Source organism: Labeo rohita, unplaced genomic scaffold (assembly GCF_022985175.1).
Source record: "Labeo rohita strain BAU-BD-2019 unplaced genomic scaffold, IGBB_LRoh.1.0 scaffold_577, whole genome shotgun sequence".
Lineage (NCBI taxonomy): Eukaryota > Metazoa > Chordata > Actinopteri > Cypriniformes > Cyprinidae > Labeo > Labeo rohita.
The window spans coordinates 40,857-50,358 of NW_026129501.1; the positions used below are offsets into that span (position 1 = coordinate 40,857).

The 9,502-nt window shown below is 37.4% G+C and overlaps 1 long non-coding RNA gene across 4 annotated transcripts; it reads left to right on the forward strand.

The window, feature by feature from the left end:
* The first annotated feature begins 648 nt into the window (after window positions 1-648).
* On the forward strand, window positions 649-7,057 carry LOC127161197 (uncharacterized). Of its 4 annotated transcripts, none has more exons than XR_007826989.1 (8): window positions 649-1,499; window positions 2,120-2,152; window positions 2,243-2,318; window positions 2,426-2,533; window positions 2,623-2,765; window positions 4,795-4,863; window positions 5,428-5,509; window positions 6,277-7,057. It is a non-coding gene; the product is annotated as an uncharacterized LOC127161197 (long non-coding RNA). The 4 variants fall into 4 exon arrangements; XR_007826991.1 differs by having other exon boundaries at window positions 2,246-2,318; XR_007826988.1 differs by lacking the exon at window positions 649-1,499 and having other exon boundaries at window positions 1,514-2,152; window positions 6,277-7,055.
* Window positions 7,058-9,502: the final 2,445 nt, after the last annotated feature.

The following is a 9,502-nucleotide window of genomic DNA, read 5'->3' on the forward strand; positions in this document are numbered from 1 at the left end:
ACAGTTGTGGATTCAGTAGACATTTAGATGCTATTTACTTATAAATAGTGAGAGATAACGTTACTATTTGCTCCTCAGTATTGTTGTGCATTAAACATCCTGCAATATAACTGACAGTAAATCATTATATTTATAAAACAATATTAAAATCATGGCAACTTATTGAGATATTAAAGAGCGCTACCCCTAACCTTACCCTAAATGTAACTTTTATGAATTAACATGAATTTTAAGTCAAATCATTTTTATTGAAAACAAATGCGTTTATTAACTGTAAAGTAATAAAAAAGCGCTGTCAGTGGGAATAGAACCCCGGTCTCCCTTTACACGTTACGCCACAGAAACCACTGACTAAAGAGGTGACTTTTTCCACATACAGGGTAACGTACTGACCTAGTGTATTTAGTTCTGCCAACAACCCAGCAAACACAGTACGTTGTGAGGACGTCGTCAGTTTGTCGTCCTTTGGTCAGCGCGACATTACTTTATGGCGACGTTGTGAGGACGTCGTGGCAAAGTTCCATTTTTTTTTTTTTTTTTTTTTTTTTTTTTTTTAGAATATTGGCTAAGGTTCCAGAAACGTCGTGGGCACGTCCTCAACAGACGTCGCTAGTTAGTCCCATGGGGAAGTTGTGGCGACGTGGTCCCCTGGTCTCTATAGTATAGGTCTACCAGTATTTTATTTACAATTTATTTACAATTGTTAAATATAAAATGCTTACAATTTAAAATGTTAGATATTTATTCGTTAAGACTGACATTCCATTTATACATGTTAGAGAGATATTCAAGGCTTTAGAATGTTGGCTGACGTTCTAGAAACGTCGTGGGCTGGTCCTCTACAGACGTTGCTAGTTGGTCCCATGGGGAACGTTGTAGGGACGTGATCCCATGGTCTCTACCCAGCGTACACAAGTATGTTGTGAGGACGTCGCCAGTTGGTCGTCATTTGGTCAGCGTGACATTATTTGACAACGTCGTGAGGACGTCGTGCTAACGTTCCATTTTTCAGAATTTTGGCTAACGTACCAGAAACGTCCTGTGCACGTCCTCAAAAGACGTTGCTAGTTAGTCGCATGGGAACGTTGTAGCGACGTGGTCAGCTGGTCTCCAGATAACTTTTCCTATTATTGCACTACATGTATTTGGCCTATCTTTTTAAGGTGTATACCATTTGGATAGCCTATAATAAGGGAAATATACTGAATTAATCAAGCATTTTGCATGATGGCATGAATTGTTATAGAAATATAATAATTATGCCGTCATTTAAAATGTAGATATATATTTGTTATCAAATTAATGACAAAACAAAAACCAAATAGTTTGTTAGCGAATATAAATAATTTATGCTTGTGAATGACAGAAGAAATGTATTGAAAAACGGCATGGGACAAGTGAACATTTAAACCAGCGCACGTCACTTTTTGAGTACTGCTTAAGTGCGCATGCCCGTCACTTGAACGGTCAACTTCCAGCAGACGGACACGAAGGAAAAGGTAAGCGCTATAAATCTATTTTTATTAATCGTTTTTGCTGATATAACGTTAGATATCATTTAAGATGAGTAGTGTTTTGTATTTTCGTAGGTTTTCTATATTAATTTCGTAAATAAATGCCATGTTTGGTTCGCTTATGTCGCGGTCTGAGGTAACGTTAACTGCTAAAATCAAGAGATAAAATTGTATTCCTTCTTTTTAGTTTAGTTTGAAATGTAACACAATAAACTATACAGTATTCACTGTCAAATAAAAAAAAAAACTTAAACCGTAATAGCTTGTTTGACTGCCTGCCACTCTCGCTTTGTTGCTCATGCTAGCCATATTGTAAGCTTGAATATAAACTACTGTTTAAACGTTTAATTAGACCGATGCTAGCGAAATCACCTTCAGTGTATGTGGGAACAATAATTTCCGCATTTTCCCCTCTAGCAACAGACCTGTAAATTGTGTCATTTGCTCACTATTGGTGTTAAAGGTGTTTTTTACATGCTTGCTTTTTATGCTAGTTAACGTTACCTTTCATTCACAAATAAGATCTGATACGTTCGTTTTAACAAATCTTTTAATAAATAAGTGGTACATTTGCTTTTAATAAACAAGTGATTAATTTTCTTTAGGTCCTGACTGCCAATGAACCAGGCAATGATTCAGTGAGTTGCTTATAAGAAAAGATGCTCATTTGTTACTACCTAGTAGACTAAATATTTTATTCATTGTTGTAAAACTAACATTTTTGTCAGCAGGTGGAGAGACAGTCTGGGCAGCACCAAGCCTACAACTATTATGATTAGTAGTAGGGATGATTATCGAGAACAGGTACTGATTTGGCTCCTGACTTGTTCAGTACTGAAAAACTGATATAAGCTACAGGACCAGCAATGCTGCTATTCGTGTTTTTGTATTGTTGATTCTTTCCTCTTTAGAAATAACTGCATATCATCCAAACCATCTCCAAATGAATGGCTGCAAGGATCCAGGATCAAGAGATAATCCATCACGAAAACTGTTTCATAGGAATCAGCGAATCCTGGGTGAAAAACTAAACCTCATTGTTTCAGTGTCACTCAGGCACAACTATAGATTTAAACTGATTTTAGTGACTTATATGTTTATATTTCAGGCCTGCCTGACCATTCTGTTACCCTGGATGTGAAGACACACTGGAAGTTCATATCTCATGGTTGAAAGAGTTGTGCATCGATATCCAGACATACAAGCAGTCTTCCTGGACCCACACGACAAAATGCTTAGGAGGAGAGGCAGGTAATCCACAGGGTTGGATTTCACAATTTACTCATAACTAGATAGATATCACTTCCAGATCAAAAATTAGGGGTGCACCGATACCGGTATGAGGTACTGTACGAGCTTGACGAGTTAATATCGTTTTCTCACAGACATTACTCAGAAGTTTGTAGTTCTGTCAGATATATCAAAAACAAGTAAGTAAAACAATGCGCAAGTTATCTAAAGATAGGGAGAGAGAGGGAGGCGGGGGAGCGCAATTCTGTTGTGTGATCTTTATTGATGTTCGCTCACTTAGCACATGCATAATTTGGATTAAAACTAATTCGGAAATATAAAATTTATAGGGGCATTCACTATAAAGCATACACAACTTTATTGGCGAAAATATCACTGTTAGGAGATTTATAACAAGTAGTTCCCTGCATTATTACAACAAAACGCATGATTACAGTAGCTGCTGCAATGGAGCAGCTCTAATGCTAATAAATTAAAGATGATGTACCATAGAGCAAAAAATGAACAGTGAAAGTAATGAAAACTTAGGTGTAAGTGTTAAGCAAAAACTAAGTGTAGATATAACTGAAAGATATACAGTCAAATCAAAAATTATTCAGACACTAGTATAATTTTTATTTATTTTTTAATTAATGTGCAGGACACTATAGTTCATTTATGTAAATCAGCAAAATAAAGTAAAAGTGTGACATATTATACCCCAAAAAAATTTCATACAGTAAAATTGATCACTTGGGATCAGAAATAAGTTCCATTTTTGCAGAGAAATGTTGTCTGATAATGTGAGAAAAGATGTCTGAATACATTTTGGTTTGACTGTATCTATTTGATAAATGAAGTTAACCAACTAACATTTTACATATTCTTTTAGTATCAAAAAAAAAAACAAACATCGGTATCGGTCGAGTACTGAAAAAAAAGTGGTATCGGTGCATCCCTAGTACTCACCCCCGTGTCATCCAAGATGTTCATGTCTTTCTTATTTCAGTCATAAAGAAATTATGTTTTTTGAGGATTCAATTCAGCATTTTTCTTCATATAGTAGACTTCTATGGTGCCCCGAGTTTGTTAACGATCTCCCAAATGCGGTTGTAAAGAATCTCGGCAGAGGAAGAAAGATCTTATCTAGTGAAACGATCAGTTATTTTCATAAAAATAATGCAATTTATATACTTTTTAATGTCAAATGCTCGTCTTGTCTTGGTCTGCCTAAACTCTTTTTTCGGTACATGACAGTTAGTGTATGTTGAAAAACTCCCATCTCATGTTCTCCCTCAACTTCAAAATCATCCTATATTGCTGTTTTCCCTTTTTTGTTATGGGTATTTGATCTTCTTTGCTTGTTCACTTTGCAAAGACTGGGTCATAATTTCAAAAAACATAATTTCTTATGACACTCCTTACAAATATGTATACAAACACATATACCTCAGGATGACTATTCTCCTTTAAGTATAGTACATGCTCTTAATCTTTTTTTTTTTTTTTTTTTTTTTGTTGTTGTTTGTTTCTTTATATTGCACTTATATTGTATTGCACTTCCCAAGCTCCTGGTCATTTTTAAACATGTTTAAAAAAAAAAAAAAAAAAAATTGTAGTTGGCCTGAATTTGACCATTGTAAAGGCTCTCCCCTAGGGTTGCACGATAACTTGCATGCGATTGTCAGGCGCATTAGTCAATAAAGCTGGTTCTTTGATTAGTAGTAAACCACCATCGCGTGCATTGAGCTGGAGCGGCAGTTAATACGCAGAGTCATAAATGACTGACAATCTACGCAGAATCACGCTCATAATCAAATGCGATTCATCTGCGATTATGAGCACAATTTTGCGTAGCTTGTGAGTGATTCATAACTCCATGTATAAATTGCCGTTCCAGCTGAATGCACGTGATGGAAATTTACTACTAATCAAAGAAACTGGCTTTACTGACTATATGTGCATGATAATTACATGCAATTTATTGTGCAGCCCTACTCTCCCCTATGCCCAAATCATACACAGAATCACTTTGCTGTGTTTCCCACAGGATTTTTTTGAGACTATGGAGGATAGCTGGATCTTGGTCTACCTGGGGGATCTGGGGCCATGGCCTTGTGTAAGAAATAATGTACTGTACAGTTTAAAGTTAATCTGGTGCACTTTGAGAGTTCAGTATTAAGAGCTCCAACCCATGCACAGTGTGGAAATTTAACAAAAAAGAAAGTCTATGCCAGGGTTCCTCAAATCTTACCCAGGATGGACAGTCCACTGCAGAGTTTAGCTCTAACCCTGATCAAACTCACCTGCATGTGATTTTCTAATGATCCTGAAGACATTGATTGGCATGCTCAAATGTGTTTGATTAGGGTTAGAGCTAAACTCTGCAGGAAAGTGGATCTCTTGGGCCAGATTTGAGGATCCCTGGTCTATGCATTGACTGAACCCTCTTGTTAGATATTGTAGAATCTTAAGAGTTTTGTAAACTAAATATCCTAGCTAGGACACATAGTAGTAAGATAAAATTCTCTGTGAATAAGGCTCCAGATTCTGCCTTTCCTTTAGAAGCTGGAGAACCACTTAAGATTTCAAAAGGCACCTTGACAGTTTGTGGCCACCATCAAAAAATGTCTGGGGTGACTTATCCAAATTCTCTGTTTTTTTTTTTTTTTTTTTTGTGTAGATTCAAAGGAAAGGTGAAAAATGAGGAAGTCTGGGAACAACTGAAGAAGGCAGCCATGAGGGAGGGAAGTAATCATCAGAATGTAAGTTCTTTGAGAATGTGTGCATTGTTTATTACAAGATGTGTTTTCATTCAAAGGTAGTAATGTATACTGTTGGTCAAACTTTGAAATTAATCTTAAAATGTAAATCATTTCTGTGATCAAAGCTGAATTTTCAGCATCATTACTCCAGTTGTAAGTGTTCAAAATCATTGTAATATGCTGATTTGCTGCTCAAGAAACATTTCTGATTATTATTGGTGTTGTTGAAAACAGTTGTGCTGCCTACATTTTTTTGTGTACACTACAGTTCAAAAGGTTGGAGTCACTAAGATTTTTTTTTTTATTTGGGAAGACATTAATAGCAAGGATGCATTTAATTGATCAAAAGTGATAGTAAATACATTTATAATGTTACAAAAGATTAAAAATTTTTTTTTTTTTTTTTCACAGAAATATTAAGTAGCACAACTGTTTTCAACATTGATAATTAGAAATCTTTCTTGAGCATCAATTCATCATATGAGTGATCATGTGACACTGAAGACTGGAGTTGAGGAAAAATTCAGCTTTGCTTCATAGGAATGAAATACATTTTAAAGTGTATTTGAAAAACAATAGAAAACATTTTAAGTTAAAAATAATATTTCACAATATTACAGTTTTGTACTGTAAGTTTGATTAAATAAATATAGCCTTGGTGAGCAGAATAGACTTCTATCGAAAAACATTGAAACACAAAGACTGCAGATTTTTGACTGATTGTGTACATACATTAGCAACATTAACAGGGTGATCCTCCCTTTCAGGTGCCAGAGAACGATATTGGCAGTACAGACTCAAGATGGCGAAGAGGAGGAAGAACATGTTTGACATCAGAGTACTCGGGTACTATGATCCTTTGGTAATGACAATATTGTTTAGGTTTTGCTTTTGATAGTGAAGCAGTATTGAAGTATATCACCATCGGATATTTGTAGCAGGTGTTTCATACACAGGACACTCAGGAAACAAATTAACTTAAAGTAATAAAGAAGTCACTACTGCACCAGATTATAGGGAGTTGTCAATGAGTACTGATAATTATTGATAATTTTACAGATAAAATTAACTATATCCATCAGTAATAAGAAACTTTTAAGTAAAATTAAAACAATTCAGTAAAATTTACATGATTTATGTATTGATGTGTTCAATTATCTGTGCTCATGACTTGGTAACACTTTGCATGGTTAAAGAATAGGTGTAATGTTCAAAATGTATTGGCTTAGTGTTTGTAGAAATAACACTGAATAAATGCTTATTAATAAATGAATGCACTGTTTTTGCTCATTTAATGTTTAGAATGTAATGTTTTTGTAATGGTTTGCATGTATGTATTGAATATATTCACTAAAATCTCCTATAACGATTAAAAAACATTAGAATTAAGTGTTTTATTTTCTTATAGCAGAAAATGTTTGAGTTTGTCATTTATATACCGATTTAAAGGTGGTAGGAGCACATCCTCTGGACCAGACTAAAGGTGAGAAGTAAACATTTAAAATATAAGGAACGTGGTAGTTTGGTCGTTAGGACGTATTTGTCACGTCCCACCAACGTAACACTGTAACATCGCCACGACGAATATGGGAATCACAAAGTTACGTCGCTGGTACGTTATTTGGTACGTCGCTGCGACCAATCTGGTCCTTTATAGTCACGTCCTCACAACGTGCCAGTTTGGTCGCAGAGACGTACTCACCACGTTCCAGGGACGTAGGAAATAACGTCGCCACGACGAATATGGGAATCACAAAGTTACGTCGCTGCGACGAATATGGTCCGGTCCAGTAACGTTGTCACGACGTAACTGTGTTAGCTGGGAAGTAGGCTATTTGCAGTGGACACCTCGAATGTATTAATCAGAGGGGAAATGTGGTCGTTGGATCACCGAGACCACTCACTTTACCTACAGGACAAATTCCTTTAACGTTACAAAAGAATATAATGTTAATTCATGCAGTCATTGAGTGTATTTAATCATTGACCCTAAATTATCACCAGTTCAACTAAAACAGAAAAATTAGTATGTCGCACATCAAATAAGACTTAGAAATATTACACGTTCAAAAATGTCATGTTTACACGACGAAAACGTTCGTCTAGAAACACGTAACAAAAATACACGGCCAAAAATGTTACGTTAAGGCGATACAAACGATCGTGTCTTTAAATAACACGACAAAAAATTTCGTGTATAGACGTACAAAACGTTCGCGTTTACACGTACCAAAAAGACACGTACAAACTTTGCGTGTTAATGCGTCCAGATTTCACGCGTTTCATATAATAGGTATTGTCCCCAATGGCGTTCCATACGTGGAAAAGTGCTCTCTATGATGGCTCTTAGAAATTTTTTATTAAACTGTCAAAGAACTTTTACAGACTGCGTTCAGTTGACTTATATAAGACATAAGTGATGTAATAGGCTATATACACATATGTATAACATATATTAACATACATAGAACATACTATGGATTCAACATAGAAATATAAATAAAATTTGAGTTGTACGTCAAATCAACATTATTTTTACAACCATGACCAAAATCCAACGGTTATCCAACACTGACACCTGACGTTGATTCAACGCTGACTCCACGTTAAAATGCCAGCTGGGTCCGTTATCAGCACCATAGTGGAAAATGAAACCGTATCCGTGCTGACTGGCCCGGATCGGCACGGAACGGAACGGTTAAGCGAAGAGAACGGTTCGGCCCGATAGTGGAAAAGCGGCTAAAGTCTCTTGAGAAACAACATATCCTCTTCGAATAGCACGCAGATGTAACCATCGACATCCGTGGAGTCGACCACTGGTCGCCATTTCAGACTGCACAAAAGAGGCAATTTCCCCAGCAAGGGTAAAATCTTTGCGTGGCAGGGGCAGCTGCCACAAAGACCTGCCACCGCTATGTGCGCCTGCCACTCCACCTGCCACCGCCAAAATGCGCCTGCCACTCCACCTGCCACCGCTATGTGCGCCTGCCACTCCACCTGCCACCGCCAAATGCGCCTGCCACAAAGACCTGCCACCGCTATGTGCGCCTGCCACAAAGACCTGCCACCGCCAAATGCGCCTGCCACTGGACCCGTCACCGCTATAGCAAACAGGTGGCGCAAGTGTAGAATTGCAAAGTCTGTTTGCTTACATTACAGGAAGGCGCGACGCTTAGTTGTGGCAGGCGCGACGCTTCGGTGCTGCGCGAGCCATTATGGATTTAAAGGGAGAAATAAAGCATAAGTTAAGGTGGCAAATACATAAATAAATGTAGAATTGCACTGTATGTTTGTTTATATGCATCAATCGGAGTGTAAACAGTGAGAGATGTTGAGGCAGGCGCGACGCTTAGTTGTGGCAGGCGCGACGCTTCGGTGCTGCGCGCACCATTATAGATTTAAAGGGAGAAATAAAGCATAGGTTAAGGTGGCAAATACATAAATAAATGTAGAATTGCACTGTATGTTTGTTTATATGCATCAATCGGAGTGTAAACAGTGAGAGATGTTGTGGCAGGCGCGACGCTTCGGTGCTGCGCGCACCATTATAGATTTAAAGGGAGAAATAAAGGATAAGTTAAGGTGGCAACTACATAAATAAATGTAGAATTGCACTGTATGTTTGTTTATATGCATCAATCGGAGTGTAAACAGTGAGAGATGTTGAGGCAGGTGTGACGCTTAGTTGTGGCAGGCGCGACGCCTCGGTGCTGCGCGCGCCATTATAGATTTAAAGGGAGAAATAAAGCATAAGTTAAGGTGGCAAATACATAAATAAATGTAGAATTGCACTGTATGTTTGTTTATATGCATCAATCGGAGTGTAAACAGTGAGAGATGTTGAGGCAGGTGTGACGCTTAGTTGTGGCAGGCGCGACGCCTCGGTGCTGCGCGCGCCATTATAGATTTAAAGGGAGAAATAAAGCATAAGTTATGGTGGCAAATACATAAATAAATGTAGAATTGCACTGTATGTTTGCTTATATGCATCAA